This window comes from Canis lupus, chromosome 1 (assembly GCF_011100685.1).
Source record: "Canis lupus familiaris isolate Mischka breed German Shepherd chromosome 1, alternate assembly UU_Cfam_GSD_1.0, whole genome shotgun sequence".
In the NCBI taxonomy this organism is placed as follows: domain Eukaryota; kingdom Metazoa; phylum Chordata; class Mammalia; order Carnivora; family Canidae; genus Canis; species Canis lupus.
The window spans coordinates 76,223,512-76,241,451 of NC_049222.1; the positions used below are offsets into that span (position 1 = coordinate 76,223,512).

Sequence of the window (17,940 nt, forward strand, 5' to 3'; positions counted from 1 at the left end):
AATAATATGCCAAAACAAACACTGTAGGCAAAATTGCCAGGATTTATGCAATACATAACCATTTTGCTTAATTTTTCTCTCTGCTAAAATATCCCCGAATTTTTTTACTGAAAAACCTCTGGATAAAAGACTCCTATTCATGATTAAACCAGCAGCTATTGGCCTGCCTGAGAGGCTGAATTGATGTTATTCATTTTTGTTTGTGGCCTGCGGTGGCATTTAACTGTCTACCATAAAAAGGAATGAGGAATTAATCTGAAATTTGGCTTATTTATTTAATAATTCATAAGTATTAAAATGGTCAAAGTTTTGTTTTTACTTTTCTAGCATGATTTTTTTCCTAGATGGGAAAAACAGGAACAGGGCGACATATTTGTATACCGAGAGGCCAATTTCCTTTTGAAATTCCTATCACCTGGGGGTTGGGCAGCATCTGAATTGTTCCAGTTGAAGCTTGGAATGGAACTAAGCCTCTCTGTTTCACTGGACATTTTCCCAGCTAGCATCAGATGTCACCAGCTGTAAAACATGACCACAACATGACCAGAATGTCCCAGGTTATAATTTTAATGGGAGTACATTAAATAATGATGTTTTTCTGAAACACCAGCCTGTTCTTTAAACAAAAAAACAATTTATGAATCACTCTACTGCATTTTATAGGACTTTTTTTTTTTTTTTTAATTTGGGGAAGGGAGAGGGAGAGAGAATCTTAAGCAGGCTCCACACCCAGCCCAGAGCTGGGTGGGCTCAATCTCACCACCCTGAGATCATGACCTGAGCCAAGATCAAGAGTCAGATGCTTAACTGACTGGGCTGTCCAGGTGCTCCTCTCCTACCTTTTTAAAGTAGGTTCCGCACTGGGCGTGGCAGGGCTTGAACTCATGACCCTGAGATCAAGACCTGGGTTCAGATCAAGAGTTGGTTGTTTAATCAACTCAGCCACCCAGGTGCCCCCACTCCCTCGCATTTTAAATAAAAATCTTATCTTTCAAATGCAACTCAAAGTAATCATTTAATTGGGAGGGAAATTGCTAATTTTTCTATAAGGCAAATAATCTGTTACTTTATCAAATAAATATGTGAAAGCACTTTGAAAACTAAAACATATATGTTTATGATGGAATTATAAGTAGCTTTTCCATAGAGTTGGCTGTCAAAATGGGATAATGTTTTAGCACAAATGTGGTTGCTTATTTCATGCATATATCCTAAAACATTTTTAAACAAATTCTGAGTTTTAGTTATATTTGTTAGCAACAGTGGAAATAATAGTATTCTCTGGAAAAGTTTCATGTGAAATCTATACTCCAAAGAAAATAAAGACTTGGCTGAGTATTTTATAGGCATAAGAAGTGCTTCATGACTATTTGAGTTATGAATTAAAGAGTATGCGTTTACTGGGTTTTTAACCACCAGTTTTTGCCTATTTGTTCCTCACTTTTTAGTAACAAATACATTTGTGAGTTATTGATAAATTCTGGTAGAAAACTTCTTAAAACTGAGAATGGTTTCCATTTGGTAGTCACAAAGATGTTTTAAACCCAATTTTTCCCCTCAAAGAAACTGTAAAATACTCTTTTCCTTTTTTTTTTTTTTTTTTTAAATACTCTTTTCCATCTTGCAAGATGATGGGCAAAAAAGCCAAGAAGCCGGATACTAAAGAGAAGAAACCTGAAGCCAAGAAGGCTGATGCTGGTGGCAAGGCAAAGAAGGGTAACCTCAAGGCTAAAACACCAAAGAAGGGGAAGCCCCACTGCAGCCGAAACCCTGTCCTAGTCAGAGGAATTGGCAGATATTCCCGATAGGCTATGTATTAAGAAAAGCCATGTACAAGAGGAAGTATTCGACAGCTATATCCAGGGTTAAAAAGAAGGAGGTTCTTGCTACTGTTACAAAACCAGTTGGTGGTGACAAGAATGGTGGTACCTGAGTGGTTAAACTTCCCCAAATGCCTAGGTGTTATCCTACTGAAGATGTGCCTTGAAAGCTGTTGAGCCATGGCAAAAAACCTTTCAGTCAGCATGTGAGAAAGTTGCGAGCTAGCATCACTCCTGGGACCATTCTGATCACCCTCACTGGGTGCCACAGAGGCAAGAAGGTAGTTTTCCTGAAGCAACTGAGCAGTGGCTTGCTACTTGTGACTGGACCTCTGGCCCTCAACCGAGTTCCTCTGCGTAGATCTCACACACCAGAAATTTGTCATTGCCACTTCCACCAAATTTGTTATCAACAGTGTGAAAATCTCCAAACATCTCACTGACGCTTATTTCAAGAAGAAGAAGCTGCGTAAACGCAGACACCAGGAAGGGGAGATCTTTGACACAGAGAAGGAGGAATACAAGATTACAGAGCAGCACAAGGTTGATCAGAAAGCTGTGGATTCGCAAATTCTGCCAAAAATCAAAGCTTTTCCTCAGCTTCAGGGCTACCTCCGCTCTGTGTTTTCTCTCACAAATGGAGTTTACCCTTACAAATTGGTGTTCTAAATTTCTTACAAAGAACCTAATTAAACAACTGATCCATTAAAAAAAAAAGAAACTAAAATAGTTTAACAGCAAAGTCATTCATTCTTTGGCATTTGATACTCTTAGCTATCATATACAAGAAGCATGTTAGAATTAAATCTGACATTACCATGGTGGTCTTTCCTTTATAAGCATTTTGAAGGAAGCTCATTCCCCTCAGTTTGCAAGCATCTGTTGATATTACGGAGTATTTTGTCCCTGTTTGGATCAGGGCATCATGACTTGCACAGCCAAGTAATCAAAGAACAGGCCAAGACTTCAAGAGTAATGGAACTTACAATCAGAAGTATTCTAGTGGATTGTGAACAAATAAATCAGAGAGAAAGAATGTATACTTTTCCTGGAAGAGTTACCTTCAGTGGTACTGAGGTCTTCTCAGTGAGATTTATGACAAAGTTTTTCCCCGAAAAGAGAAACTAGATGAAAGGACCTGATTATGTAAGTTTACTTGAACAGGCCACATAAACCAAAACACCCTTCAGAGCCAGGGTCAGTGCCTTGGGACTTGGTTCTTATGTAGGACAGAATCTGTGCCTCTTCCAAAGAGTGAACTGGTAACTGAAGGAACCTGTATTCTTAAAACATAACAAAAAGGGTATCTATATACATCACAATGAAAATTTCTATAGATATTTATTTTAGAAATAAAGACTTCTTCCTTAGTGTTTTCTATTAACCTTTTATTACTGAGGATAAAGCTGAGAACTAAAAGCCCTATCATGGAGTGCCTGGGTGGCTCAGTCAGTTATGCATCTGCCGTTGGCTCACTGGGCCCTCGGTTCCAGCCCTGTGTTGGGCTCCCGCTCTGTTTCTCCATCTCTCTCTGCTCCTATCCCTGCTCATGCTTGCTCTATCTGTCTCGAATAAAACCTTTAAAAAAAAAAAAAGCCATGTCTTTTTTTTATAAGTAAAGAACTTATACTCCAATGATAAGTACTATGGAGAAAATAAAGCAGGGTAAAGGAATAGAGAATCAAGGAGACTTTTTTAGATGGAAATATGTTTCTGAGCAAGGCACATAAATAAAGCTGTCAAAACGAGGCTGTAAACTCACAGACTTAAAAATTGCTTTTCAATTGACCTAAGATATGCATGCTCAAAAGGGGCAAGTGTCATAAACTGTGTCTTAACACAGAAATAACATCCAACCAGTTTTTTTTTTTTTTTGGTAAAGTTTGTTTGTGTTTGTTTTTTTTTAATAAAATAATTTTTATTGGTGTTCAACTTACCAACATACAGAATAATACCCAGTGCTCATCCCGTCAAGTGTCCCCCTCAGTGCCTGTCACCCACTCACCCCCACCCCCCGCCCTCCTCCCCGTCCACCCCCCCTAGTTCGTTTCCCAGAGTTAGGAGTCTTCCATGTTCTGTCTCCCTTTCTGATATTTCCCACACATTTCTTCTCCCTTCCCTTATATTCCCTTTCACTATTATCTATATTCCCCAAATGAATGAGAACATACACTGTTTGTCCTTCTCCGATGGACTTACTTCACTCAGCATAATACCCTCCAGTTCCATCCACGTTGAAGCAAATGGTGGGTATTTGTCGTTTCTAATGGCTGTGTAATATTCCATTGTATACATAAACCACATCTTCTTTATCCATTCATCTTTCGATGGACACCGAGGCTCCTTCCATAGTTTGGCTATTGTGGACATTGCTGCTATAAACATCGGGGTGCAGGTGTCCCTGCGTTTCATTGCATCTGTATCTTTGGGGTAAATCCCCAGCAGTGCAATTGCTGGGTCGTAGGGCAGGTCTATTTTTAACTCTTTGAGGAACCTCCACACAGTTTTCCAGAGTGGCTGCACCAGTTCACATTCCCAGCAACAGTGCAAGAGGGTTCCCCTTTCTCCACATCCTCTCCAACATTTGTTGTTTCCTGTCTGGTTAATTTTCCCCATTCTCACTGGTGTGAGGTGGTATCTCATTGTGGTTTTGATTTGTATTTCCCTGATGGTAAGTGATGCAGAGCATTTTCTCATGTGCATGTTGGCCATGTCTATGTCTTCCTCTGTGAGATTTCTCTTCATGTCTTTTGCCCATTTCATGATTGGATTGTTTGTTTCTTTGGTGTTGAGTTTAAGAAGTTCTTTATAGATCTTGGAAACTAGCCCTTTATCTGATACGTCATTTGCAAATATCTTCTCCCATTCTGTAGGTTGTCTTTTAGTTTTGTTGACTGTATCCTTTGCTGTGCAAAAGCTTCTTATCTTGATGAAGTCCCAATAGTTCATTATTGCTTTTGTTTCTTTTGGCTTCGTGGATGTATCTTGCAAGAAGTTACTGTGGCCAAGTTCAAAAAGGGTGTTGCCTGTGTTCTCCTCTAGGATTTTGATGGAATCTTGTCTCACATTTAGATCTTTCATCCATTTTGAGTTTATCTTTGTGTATGGTGAAAGAGAGTGGTCTAGTTTCATTCTTCTGCATGTGGATGTCCAATTTTCCCAAACCATTTATTGAAGAGACTGTCTTTCTTCCAATGGATAGTCTTTCCTCCTTTATCGAATATTAATTGACCATAAAGTTCAGGGTCCACTTCCGGGTTCTCTATTTTGTTCCATTGATCTATGTGTCTGTTTTTGTGCCAGTACCACACTGTCTTGATGACCACAGCTTTGTAGTACAACCTGAAATCTGGCATTGTAATGCCCCCAGCTATGGTTTTCTTTTTTAAAATTCCCCTGGCTATTCGGGGTCTTTTCTGATTCCACACAAATCTTAAAATAATTTGTTCTAACTCTCTGAAGAAAGTCCATGGTATTTTGATAGGGATTGCATTAAACGTGTAAATTGCCCTGGGTAACATTGACATTTTCACAATATTAATTCTGCCAATCCGTGAGCATGGAATATTTTTCCATCTCTTTGTGTCTTCCTCAATTTCTTTCAGAAGTGTTCTATAGTTTTTAGGGTATAGATCCTTTATCTCTTTGGTTAGGTTTATTCCTAGGTATCTTATGCTTTTGGGTGCAATCGTAAAGGGGATTGACTCCTTAATTTCTCTTTCTTCAGTCTCATTGTTAGTGTATAGAAATGCCATTGATTTCTGGGCATTGATTTTGTATCCTGCCATGCTACCAAATTGCTGTATGAGTTCTAGCAATCTTGGGGTGGAGGCTTTTGGGTTTTCTATGTAGAGTATCATGTCATCGGCGAAGAGGGAGAGTTTGACTTCTTCTTTGCCAATTTGAATGCCTTTAATGTCTTTTTGTTGTCTGATTGCTGAGGCTAGGACTTCCAATACTATGTTGAATAGCAGTGGTGAGAGTGGACATCCCTGTCTTGTTCCTGATCTTAGGGGAAAGGCTCCCAGTGCTTCCCCATTGAGAATGATATTTGCTGTGGGCTTTTCGTAGATGGCTTTTAAGATGTCGAGGAAAGTTCCCTCTATCCCTACACTCTGAAGAGTTTTGATCAGGAATGGATGCTGTATTTTGTCAAATGCTTTCTCTGCATCTAATGAGAGGATCATATGGTTCTTGGTTTTTCTCTTGCTGATATGATGAATCACATTGATTGTTTTACGAGTGTTGAACCAGCCTTGTGTCCCGGAGATAAATCCTACTTGGTCGTGGTGAATAATTTTCTTAATGTGCTGTTGGATCCTATTGGCTAGTATCTTGTTGAGAATTTTTGCATCCATGTTCATCAGGGATATTGGTCTGTAATTCTCCTTTTTGGTGGGGTCTTTGTCTGGTTTTGGAATTAAGGTGATGCTGGCCTCATAGAACGAATTTGGAAGTACTCCATCTCTTTCTATCTTTCCAAACAGCTTTAGGAGAATAGGTATGATTTCTTCTTTATACGTTTGATAGAATTCCCCTGGGAAGCCATCTGGCCCTGGACTCTTGTGTCTTGGGAGGTTTTTGATGACTGCTTCAATTTCCTCCCTGGTTATTGGCCTGTTCAGGTTTTCTATTTCTTCCTGTTCCAGTTTTGGTAGTTTGTGGCTTTCCAGGAATGCGTCCATTTCTTCTAGATTGCCTAATTTATTGGCGTATAGCTGTTCATAATAGGTTTGTATTTCCTTGGTGTTGATAGTGATCTCTCCTTTCTCATTCATGATTTTATTAATTTGAGTCTCCTCTCTCTTCTTTTTAATAAGGTTGGCTAATGGTTTATCTATCTTATTAATTCTTTCAAAGAACAAACGCCTGGTTCTGTTGATCTGTTCCACAGTTCTTCTGGTCTCTATTTCGTTGAGTTCTGCTCGAATTTTAATTAACTCTCTTCTTCTGCTGGGCGTGGGGTCCATCTGCTGTTTTTTCTCTAGCTCCTTTATGTGTAAGGTTAGCTTTTGTATTTGAGTTCTTTCCAGTTTTTGAATGGATGCTTGTATTGCGATGTATTTCCCCCTTAGGACTGCTTTTGCTGCATCCCAAAGATTTTGAACGGTTGTATCTTCATTCTCATTAGTTTCCATGAATCTTTTTTTTTTAAATATTTTATTTATTCATGAGACAGAGAGAGAGAGAGAGAGAGAGAGAGAGGCAGAGACACAGGCAGAGGGAGAAGCAGGCTCCATGCAGGGAGCCTGATGTGGGACTCGATCCCGGGTCTCCAGGATCATGTCCTTGGGCCAAAGGCAGGCACTAAACCATTGAGCTACCCAGGGATCCCCCATGAATCTTTTTAATTCTTCCTTAATTTCCTGGTTGACCCTTTCATCTTTTAGCAGGATGGTCCTTAACCTCCACATGTTTGAGATCCTTCCAAATTTCTTGTTGTGATTTAGTTCTAATTTCAAGGCATTATGGTCTGAGAATATGCAGGGGATGATCCCAATCTTTCATCCAACCAGTTTTTATGAGAGGACAAGAGCACTGATTAATTTTGCTAGGCCATTTTATCCTATAAACTGAAAACTGTTCTGGATCTACTGCTTTCTAAATATTTAATTTTTTAAAAGATTTTTTTATTTATTCATTTGAGAAAGAGAGGTAGAAGAAGACAGAAAAGTAGACTCTCTGCTGAGCTGGGAGCCTGGTGTGGGGCTCGATCCCAGGACTTAGAATCATGACCTGAGCCAAAGGTAAACACTTAACATACTGAGCCACCCGGGTCCCCCTCTACTGCTTTTTAAAATACATATTTTATTTATTTATTTATTTATTTATTTATTTATTTATTTATTTATTTATTTATTTAAGAGAGTGCAAGCAGGGGGAGGAAGAGGAACAAGCCAACTCCGTGCTGAGTGTGGCACCTGATGAGGGGCTGAATCCCAGTACCCTGAGATCATGACCTGAGCCGAAACCAAGGGTCAGGTGCCCACTGCCTGAACCACCTAGACACCCCTAGATATACTGCTTTGATCACAATTGCTTATGACTTTTTTCCAAGTTTAGGATCAGATTTCACTTTAAAAATGAGATATAATTCACATAAAACTTACCATCTTAAAGTGTACAATTCAATAGTTTTTAGTATAGGTATTATGTTATGCAATCATACTAATTCCAGAACATTTTCATCTCCCCCACCCCCCCCAAAGCAGATCTGTCCCTATTAGCAGTCAGTCCCAATTTCCCCTTTCCCTCATCCCCTGACAACTACTAATTTACTCTTTGGAATTGCCTATTCTTGACTTTTCCTATCAATGATATTATACAGTATGTATCATTTAGTGTTTGCCTTCTTAGGATAATGTTTTCAAGATTCACTAATGCAGTATGTAACTGTTTCATTCCTTTTTATGGCTGAATAACAATCCATTGTATGGATATACTACATTTTGTGTATCCATTCATGAATTGATGGACATTTGGGTTATTTCCATTCTTTGGCCATTATGGACATCTGTGTGTTAAGTTTTTGTGTGAATATTTTCAATCCTCTTGGGTATATGCCTAAGTGGAATTTCAAGGTCACATGGTAATTGTTTAACTTTTGGGTAAACTGCCAAACTGTTTATAAGCAGCTATATCATTTTACATTCCCATGAGCAGTGTATGAGGGTCAGCTCATCAACATTTATTATTGTCTGTCTTTTTTTTATTATAGCCATCCTAATGGATATGAGATATATCTCATTGCAGTTTTAAGTCACATTTCTTTAATGACTAATGACATTGAGTATTTTTTCATGTTTATTAGCCATCTTTGCATCTTCTTTGGAGAAATGTCCATTCAAATCCTTTGTCTATTTTAAATCGTCTTTTCAGTGTTGAGTTGTAAGAGTTCTTTATATATTCTAGATAGAAGTCTCTTATCAGATATATGATTTGCAAATATTTTCTCCCATTCTATAATTTGTCTTCACTTTGTTGATGGTGGCGTTTGCATTACAAAGTTTTTACTTTTGATGAAATCAATTTATTTTTTCCCTTTGGTTTGTTGTGCTTTAGTTGTCATATGTAAGAAACCATTGCCTAATCCGAGATCATGCAGATTTATACATATATTTTCTTCTAAGAGTTTTATAGTTTTTAGCTCTTATATGTATGACTTGGGTATATTTTGAATTAATTTTTGTATATGATGTGAGGTTGGGATCCAACTTTATTCTTTTTCACGTGGATACCCAGTTGTCCCAGAACCATTTATTGAGAAAAACTATTCTTTGCTTATTGAGTTGTCTTGGCACTTTTGTTGAAAACTAACTGATCACAGATATTTGGGTTTGTTTTTGGATTCTTGATTCTTTTCCATTGGCTTACGTCTTTCCTTATGCCAATTCCATACTGCCTTGATTACTATAGTTTTGTAGTAAATTTTGAAGTTGGGAAGTGTCAACTACCAGCTTTGTTCTCTTTCAATGTGTCTTGCTATTTGGGGGTCCCTTGAGTTTCCATATGAATTTTAAGAACAACTTACACATTTCTGGAAAGAAAAAAAAAGGCTGTTGGAATTTAGATAGGAATTGCATTGAACCTGTAGCTCCATTTGGGGAGTACTGCCATCTTAACAATATTATGTCTTCCAATCCATGAACATGGGCTGTCTTTCTATTTCTTTAGATCTTGTTTAACTTTTTTCAACTATGTTTTCTAGTTTTCAGTGTATAAGTCGTATGTTTCTTTGGTTAAATTTGATCCTTAATATTTTATTCCTTTTGATGCTATCATATGTGGACTTGTTTTCTTAGTTTCATTTTTAGGTTGTTCATTGCCACTGTATAGAAATACAACTGTTTTTTGTACATTGATCGTAATTTGTTTTGACTGATAGTAAATTGGGTTAGAAATGCACCATACCACAAATCAAGGAATGAGGGTAGTTTTTACCCATACAAATTAACTAAAAGAGCAGAAATCCCAACTTATTGCTGTTGTTGATAAATTTTTAACTGGTTATTTTAATATTATTCCTTTCAGAATTATTTGTTTTTCTTATCTAGGTCAGGATGGTAAGATCATAGAGCACAGCTGGATAATTTGGCATTTGTGGTCTCCAGTCTTTGGTCTTTTGCATGTACTTTTCCTATTTAAGTAAAACACAAATGGAATAATCCTCAGCATCTGGTCTCTCTGTATCATGAGGATACTTTCTATATATTCCTCAATGCATATATATTAAGGATTAATGATAATGCATAGAGAGCTAATTTATTCAGCAAATTCTTGTGAGCTAGGTCTTATGCTGAGTGCTAAGTGTTAGGAAACAAAGGAAACAAAGGTGAATAAATCACAGACATCCATCAAGAAGCATATGGCCCATTGAGGAAAGACAGACAATAACATTTTGCCCATTTGAATGTATATAATGAGCCTGGCACTCTAGTGACATAACAGTGGGTAAAACAGGCCAAGTTCTTGCTTTAATGGGGCTCACAATAGAAAGGAGAATATAATAGCTCTGGTAAAAATATAGAGGGTACTATGGGAATATGGAGAAAGGGCTTTTAACTTTCAGGGTTAAGGGAAAGCTTTCCCAAGAAGGTGCCCCTTGTGTCTTAATGGACAGGAGGTTGGCTTTTGGCAGGTATAAGAATGGAAGAAATAGCATTTTAGATCAGGAAATTCCTTTGGCTAAATTCTAAAGGCTAAGAAGTAAGAGACAACATCATATACTCGGGGAACTGCATGCTAGTACACTGGAGACCCCAAATAAGTATCTGTTGATAGACTGAATTTGTGCTGAGTATAGGGGACAACTGAGAATGAGGATAGGAAAGAGTTCAGATCACAAAGAGGCCACAGTAAAGAGTCCAAAGGCTATGGAAATCCTGCTGCATTCGTTCTGTTCAATTTATATGGCAATTGGACTGGTTTACTTTTGCTGCTCCAGATCCTTTAGACATAGACAAATGGTGTATAAAATACCAGAAGAGTGTTATAAACCCATTAAGTAGAACTAATTGTTTACTAATAATTTATAGGTGAATCATGAATATAGGATCCATATCTGAACCTTATAAATATATGCAGAATATATATATATATATATATGCATATCTGTAACTATACATAACATCAATTTAATCACTGCAAGGCATCTGAGGGAAAAATTGTCTACTCTAAGAGGGTATTTTAAAAAATAATCATTTTGAAAGTATAAAATAGTTTTACACAACATAATTCCATATACATGTAGGTCATTTTTCAAATTCAAGCTAGTGACATTTGACTTCATATAAATAGTACACTATAAATAACATCACAGTAAGGGCGAGGGGGGTAGCTGAGTCAAAATACTAGGAAAGCAGCATTAACATTTCTATTTTGCAGTGGACAGTGTGACGGTAGAATGAAAAACTTTAGCTTCTTTTTTTAAATATATATAGTAATATATTATTATAATATTAAGATATATATAATTATTTATAATGTATATAAATGCCCCCTCTAATGAGCAAAAGGATAAAGCAACACTTCACAAAAGAAAGTATACACAATTCAACAAAAGGTGGGCATTTTTTATTTATTTATTTATTTATTTATTTATTTATTTATTTATTTATCTATTTATTTATTTATTTTTTATTGGAGTTCAATTTGCCAACATATAGCATAACACCCAGTGCTCATCCCGTCAAGTGCCTCCTTCAGTGCCCGCCACCCACTCACCCCCACCCCCCGCCCTCCTCCCCTCCACCACCCTAGTTCGTTTCCCAGAGTTAGGAGTCTTCCATGTCCTGTCTCCCTTTCTGATATTTCCTACCCATTTCTTCTCCCTTCCCCTCTATTCCCTTTCACTATTATTTATATTCCCCAAATGAATGAGACCATATAATGTTTGTCCTTCTCTGATTGACTTACTTCACTTAGCATAATACCCTCCAGTTCCATCCACGTCGAAGCAAATGGTGGGTATTTGTCATTTCTAATGGCTGAGGAATATTCCATTGTATACATAAACCACATCTTCTTTATCCATTCATCTTTCGATGGACACCAAGGCTCCTTCCACAGTTTGGCTATTGTGGACATTGCTGCTATAAACATCGGGGTGCAGGTGTCCCGGTGTTTCATTGCATCTGAATCTTTGGGGTAAATCCCCAACAGTGCAATTGCTGGGTCGTAGGGCAGGTCTATTTTTAATTCTTTGAGGAACCTCCACACAGTTTTCCAGAGTGGCTGCACCAGTTCACATTCCCACCAACAGTGTAAGAGGGTTCCCTTTTCTCCGCATCCTCTCCAACATTTGTGGTTTCCTGCCTTGTTAATTTTCTCCATTCTCACTGGTGTGAGGTGGTATCTCATTGTGGTTTTGATTTGTATTTCCCTGATGGCAAGTGATGCAGAGCATTTTCTCATGTGCTTGTTGGCCATATCTATGTCTTCCTCTGTGAATGGTGCTGGGAAAATTGGACATCCACGTGCAGAAGAATGAAACTAGACCACTCTCTTGCACCCTACACAAAGATAAACTCAAAATGGATGAAAGATCTAAATGTGAGACAAGATTCCATCAAAATCCTAGAGGAGAACACAGGCAACACCCTTTTTGAACTTGGCCACAGTAACTTCTTGCAAGATACATCCACGAAGCCAAAAGAAACAAAAGCAATAATGAACTATTGGGACTTCATCAAGATAAGAAGCTTTTGCGCAGCAAAAGATACAGTCAACAAAACTCAAAGACAACCTACAGAATGGGAGAAGATATTTGCAAATGACGTATCAGATAAAAGGCTAGTTTCCAAGATCTATAAAGAGCTTATTAAACTCAACAGCAAAGAAACAAACAATCCAATCATGAAATGGGCAAAATACATGAACAAACTTTAGCTTCTAATGCTTTGATTTATTTGATATTCTTGAAACAAGGTATTTTTAAAATATTAATCAAAGATTAGGTTCTACTTACAATCTTAGTATTACTGTGGGATGATTAATGGTCAGTCTATTAAACTGGCTGAATCAAAAACAATAATACAGCTTCCCCCTCCTTTCACTTGCTAATTTTAAAAAATAAATGTAATTTTTATTTTTTTCAAAGTGACAATGTATATGGTTTAAAAGCCAAATGATTACAAAGCTCATAATGATAAACAGAATCCCTGCTCTATTGTCACTCTGATGCCTGCTTCTCAAAGAAAAGTTGTTCTGCTACTTAACTCCACATTTCTAAAGGTCTTATTTCTACTGCCACATCTTAGTTTTTCAGTTTTAGACACTGTGCCATTTACTAATTGCCCAATATGTTTCCATCATATCATTCAGTATTTATTGTATATATTTTAATGTCTACTAGATGTTGTCCACAGGGCTGTGTGTTGTGCCAGGAGAGGTTAATCATGCTACATTAACAAACTCATAAATACCAAAACCTCAGTGGCCTACAACAATAAAGGTTGACTTCTAAATTTATACTTTCTATCTGATGGCAGATCAATTGGAGTTCTGTGCCATGGTGGCTTCACTCAGGACTTAGATGGCCAGAGGCAGCCTCTGAACAGTGCCTGTCTTATAGCAAGGGCAGAGACGTGGCTCCTGAAGCTTCTGGCTGGAAGTGACATACTCACTTGTGCCACTATTTCACTGGCCACCACAATTCATGATGGGACAGGGAAGTATAATTCTCCTCCAGGGAGGTAACATCAGATATTCTTAAACCATCACACAGCCAATAACAAATCTTTTTGTTTCCCCTGGGGTTTATAATCTTCTTTTTCTGGGGTTGCTTACTCTTCTATATACTTGTCACCATTTCATCTCTATATGTTCCATTGGAACTTTGAGGTTTTGTTTATAAGGTTTGAACACATTAGGTAATCAGTTTCTGCGTTTTTGTTTTTGTGTTTTCTTAGTGACATGCCTTCTGGAGCCCTCCACTCTCCTTTGTTGGAATGGACTGGTTGCTCTCCAGGCTGCTACACAGGTGTCCTCTTCATCTCAGGAATTCTCTTTTTTATTCTTTTGTTAGAACTCTTGCTTATCAGGTCCTGTGTGTTTCTGTGTCTTGGGTTATACCGATCTTGGTGAGGCACCTCCTCCAGTAGCTACCTGAGCATGTGTGAGTTAGAATTTTTGAGATTTTTTCCATTTTGACATCTTTTTCTGTTTGCTGCATTAGCTCTATTTCTTCTTTTCCTTCCTTCCTTCCTTCCTTCCTTCCTTCCTTCCTTCCTTCCTTCCTTCCTTCCTTCCTTCCTTCCTTATCTCCCTCTCTCTCCTCTCTCTTTTTTCTGTTAGTTAATTTGAGGATTTTTCATGTGAGGTTTCTTCAAATATCTAGAACCTGAATTTGGGAATAAAGCAGGTGGGATATCTTGTGATTCAATATATACAACTTCATTTAATTCTGCTTTTCTGTGGAGTGAGTCACTCCTGTCCTCAGCTTTGCCTGGTGTCCAGAGGAGCTCTGACTCAACCTCTTCAGAAAATAAACATCTTATCTTCTACTAAGGTAAGGCAGCATGGAATGGGATAGGGATTCCAGGGAAGGAAGGGTCCCATTGTTCTTCATACAACTTTCGTAATGAATTCTGGTTTTCAGTCCATTTTACTTCTGCTTTCAGAGTCATGGCAGCTCTAGTTTCAGAGCCTTCACACATCAGAGTCTGTGATGTGAATGGGTTCACTTTGGTTGTTTCTACCCCCTCCCAAAGGCTTAGGTATTAATTTTCTCAGTTTTGGTAAGTCAGTTATCACTCACCCATCTGTTTTTCATGTTCCTAAGGTTTGTTGACATCCTTCTTCAGCAGGGATCTTTTCCTAGGCTTCATGTTATGGGTTTATACTTTTTTTTATTGCTTCACTGTCATTTCATTTTATTTTATTATTATGATTTTTTAGTGGGCTCCATACTGGGTGTGCTGGGCATGGAGCCCAATATGGGGCTCAGACTCACAACCATAAGATCAAGACCTGAGATGAGATTAAGAGTTGGATGCTCAACTGATGGAGCCACCCAGATGCCCCTCATTTTAGTTATTTTTTATTTTTAAAAGATTTTATTTTTAAGTAATCTCTACAACCAACATGGGGCTCAAACTTACAACCTGAGTTCAAGAGTTGCATGTTCTACTGACTGAGCTAGCCAAGGTGTCCCTGCTTCACTGTCATTTTAATGAGGTATCTAGAGTAAGTGGAGAAACCAGTGTGTTCAATGCACTACATTTAACCAGAAGTCTCCTTACCAATAGCTCTTAACATGTATAGATGTAATAAACATATTTTCTAATATTTTCTAGGTAGAAAAAGCTAAAATATTATTATAGGCAAGTCCATAAGAGTTATAGTACAAGAATAGAATAACTTTTATTGAGTGCTTATATGGGCTCAGCAGTCTTTTAAATGCTTATTTTATTGAATATATTACATATCTTATCCTCAAAATAACCCCATTAGATGGGTATTGTGATTCAACCCCCAGCAATGTGATTCCGGAGTCCCTATGGTTGTTAACGTGGTATGTCATTTTCTAAGCTACAGGCAATCTCTTCATTTCCAATTTGCCAGGTCTCTAGTCAATCCCTACTTATTAAGTTACACCTAAGGTTTTTCATGTATATTTTGAACATTTATAGCCCATTATATTCGATGTAGCATAGCTAGCATCACAGTTGATGTATCTATTTGAGGATACATGTTGGAGGTAGAACAGAGTAGTTTATGACAAATTTTAAAGCATAGTCATTTAAACTGGAAAGCCTGGCATGTGTTTGTTTTGTAATACAGACAGATGGGCATTTCCTCTTAAAGAAAGCAGTTACCATCTGTAATCTGAGAGGTCAAAGAGAAGCAATTACAAATCCCACATTAGTAACACAAAACTTAAAAAGCGCCTGTTTAAGTGAAACATGATCTCTACAAGAGTCTAACACACTGGCCTTAAACACCCTAGTTCAGAGAATTCAACCCCTCATTCTTTGAAGATGTTAGTACCAGGCTCATTATCACTCTTTCCAAGGCTGTTCACTACTCCAACATTATTAATAGTCCTTTGATAATTCTTCATGAGATAAATACACATATATATATTTCAAATATTCTCAATTCCCTGACCAGCTCTCTTTAAACAATCTTGTACCCTCTGCTTTCTCAGTAACCCACTCCCATGATCATTTCAAGGTGTAGACCTTGGCATTACTAACTACAGCCCCACCTCTCATTTTAATTTCAAGCTTCCAACTTTCAGATTATTCTCTATAGTACCAAAAATCCAACTATTCTTCAACTTGATCAGAAATACCAATCTATCTATTCACCCTACCATTTTTGCACTGTTCCCCATCTTTCCCATAGCCTTACCTCTTACGTCTTCTGAAATTATGGTGCCTCCTTTGCTTCTACCCTCAGCCACTTTGCCTGTCACTCCTCATCCTATTTGCCTGGCCAAATCTCAGTCCTGGTTAATCCCAAACTGCCTATTCAGTGTTTGCATGTAAGCAATGGAATATGGCTAGAGGAAAAATATGGGCCCTAGCCATGTTGACTGGTCTGACTATAAGTTCATGACCACTCTCTCAGGTAGGCCCTTAATAGTACCTGAAAACCCTACTATGCTTCCCTAGTCAATCTGTCTCCCACAGTCAAACTGCTTTTTCACCTTGCCTTCTCTCTCCCCTCTCTCCCAAGCTCCTCTTCAGTTATTGACTACATTAGCTAGAGTAGGCTAAACAGACCCCAAAACGTTAAAGCTCTAACTTGAGAAATTTATATCTTGCTCACATAATAATTGACAGTGGGTTTTCCAGGTCAGTGGGCAGCTCTCCATTCGAGCACCTTCCTTCATGTGGTTCTGTCAACCCCAGGGGCTTGTAGTCATCTGCATAATTCAGCTGGCAGAAAGGAAAAATGCATGGAGACACTCTGGCCTGGCAGGTGTAGACATCATTTCTGCTCACATTCCATTAGCGATAACTTAATACTTGACTATACTAATTGGGAGAAAAGCTGAGAGAAACAGTCTGTGTGCCCAGGAAGAAGGGGAGAAGAGATTGCAATGGACAATTAGCAGTCTGCCAAAATGATCTTGCTCCTTAGTTCACTCAGAAAATAGAAGCAACTAGGAAAGAATTTCTATCAAATCCACAAGCCTACTTCCATATGTCCCATATATGTGGGGGTGGGGTGGGGTTGGAAGGGGTAGATTATATTTCTAGGCTCTTCCCATCACAAAGTAGTTTCCAAGCTTTCAATTAGAACAACATGGTCATATGATCATACCACCCAATTACAAATTCAAACACATTTTCTTTCTTTGTGCTCTTTAAGCTTGGTGATATTAGTATCAATAAACACTACTTCTTGTCTCCGCTTTTGTGAAACTCCAATTTATTTACCTTGCTTTGGTGATTTTGCATTAGCCTGGTTCTCCTCTCACTTCCTTTTCCCTCTTTCCTTGCTGGTTTCTCTCATGTAGGTGAGATTCCTTCTTTATTTGCTGGCTTCTCTTAACTAGGTCAGAGTTTCTCAAACTGTGATGTAATACAAATCACTTAGGGTTCTTGTTAAATTGAGGATGCTGATTTAGCATGTTTGAGGGCAAGGGCACAGCGATTCTACCTTTCTAACCTCCTGGTGATGCCAGTGCTGCTGGGCCATTGGCCACACTTTTGAGTAGCAAAGTTCTAAGAAGATGTTCTCCAAGATTCTGCCCTTTGTTTTCTTCTTTTCCCTCACAGTGATATCACCACTGGGCAGCTAACTTACGAATGTCTTTTCTAGTTCACCCCTCTTTCCTATATTTCAAAGTTTTTATTTCTAACTTAATATCCACATCTATTTGGCTGACCCAACAATCTTTCAAATTCTTAAAATATCCAAATCTAAACTGATGTCTCAAGCAGTTCCTACTTGTTTCTTCTATAATTACCTACACACTTAGAACCTCCATTTTTTTTGCATCCACCTTTCTATATGTTCTCATGTTATCCCTTCTTCCTGTAAAACCAATTAATCAATCCCCAGATTTTGTAGATTCTGCTTCCACATCACCTTCCTGCCCCTATCTTTAGTCCAGACTCATCCTTACCTTTCACCTGGCCTATCTGGTGGTTTTCCCACCTCTGAT

The 17,940-nt window shown here is 38.1% G+C and overlaps 1 pseudogene; it reads left to right on the plus strand.

The window, feature by feature from the left end:
* The first annotated feature begins 1,613 nt into the window (after positions 1 to 1,613).
* On the plus strand, positions 1,614 to 2,927 carry LOC100686720 (annotated as a pseudogene).
* The last annotated feature ends 15,013 nt before the right edge of the window (positions 2,928 to 17,940 follow it).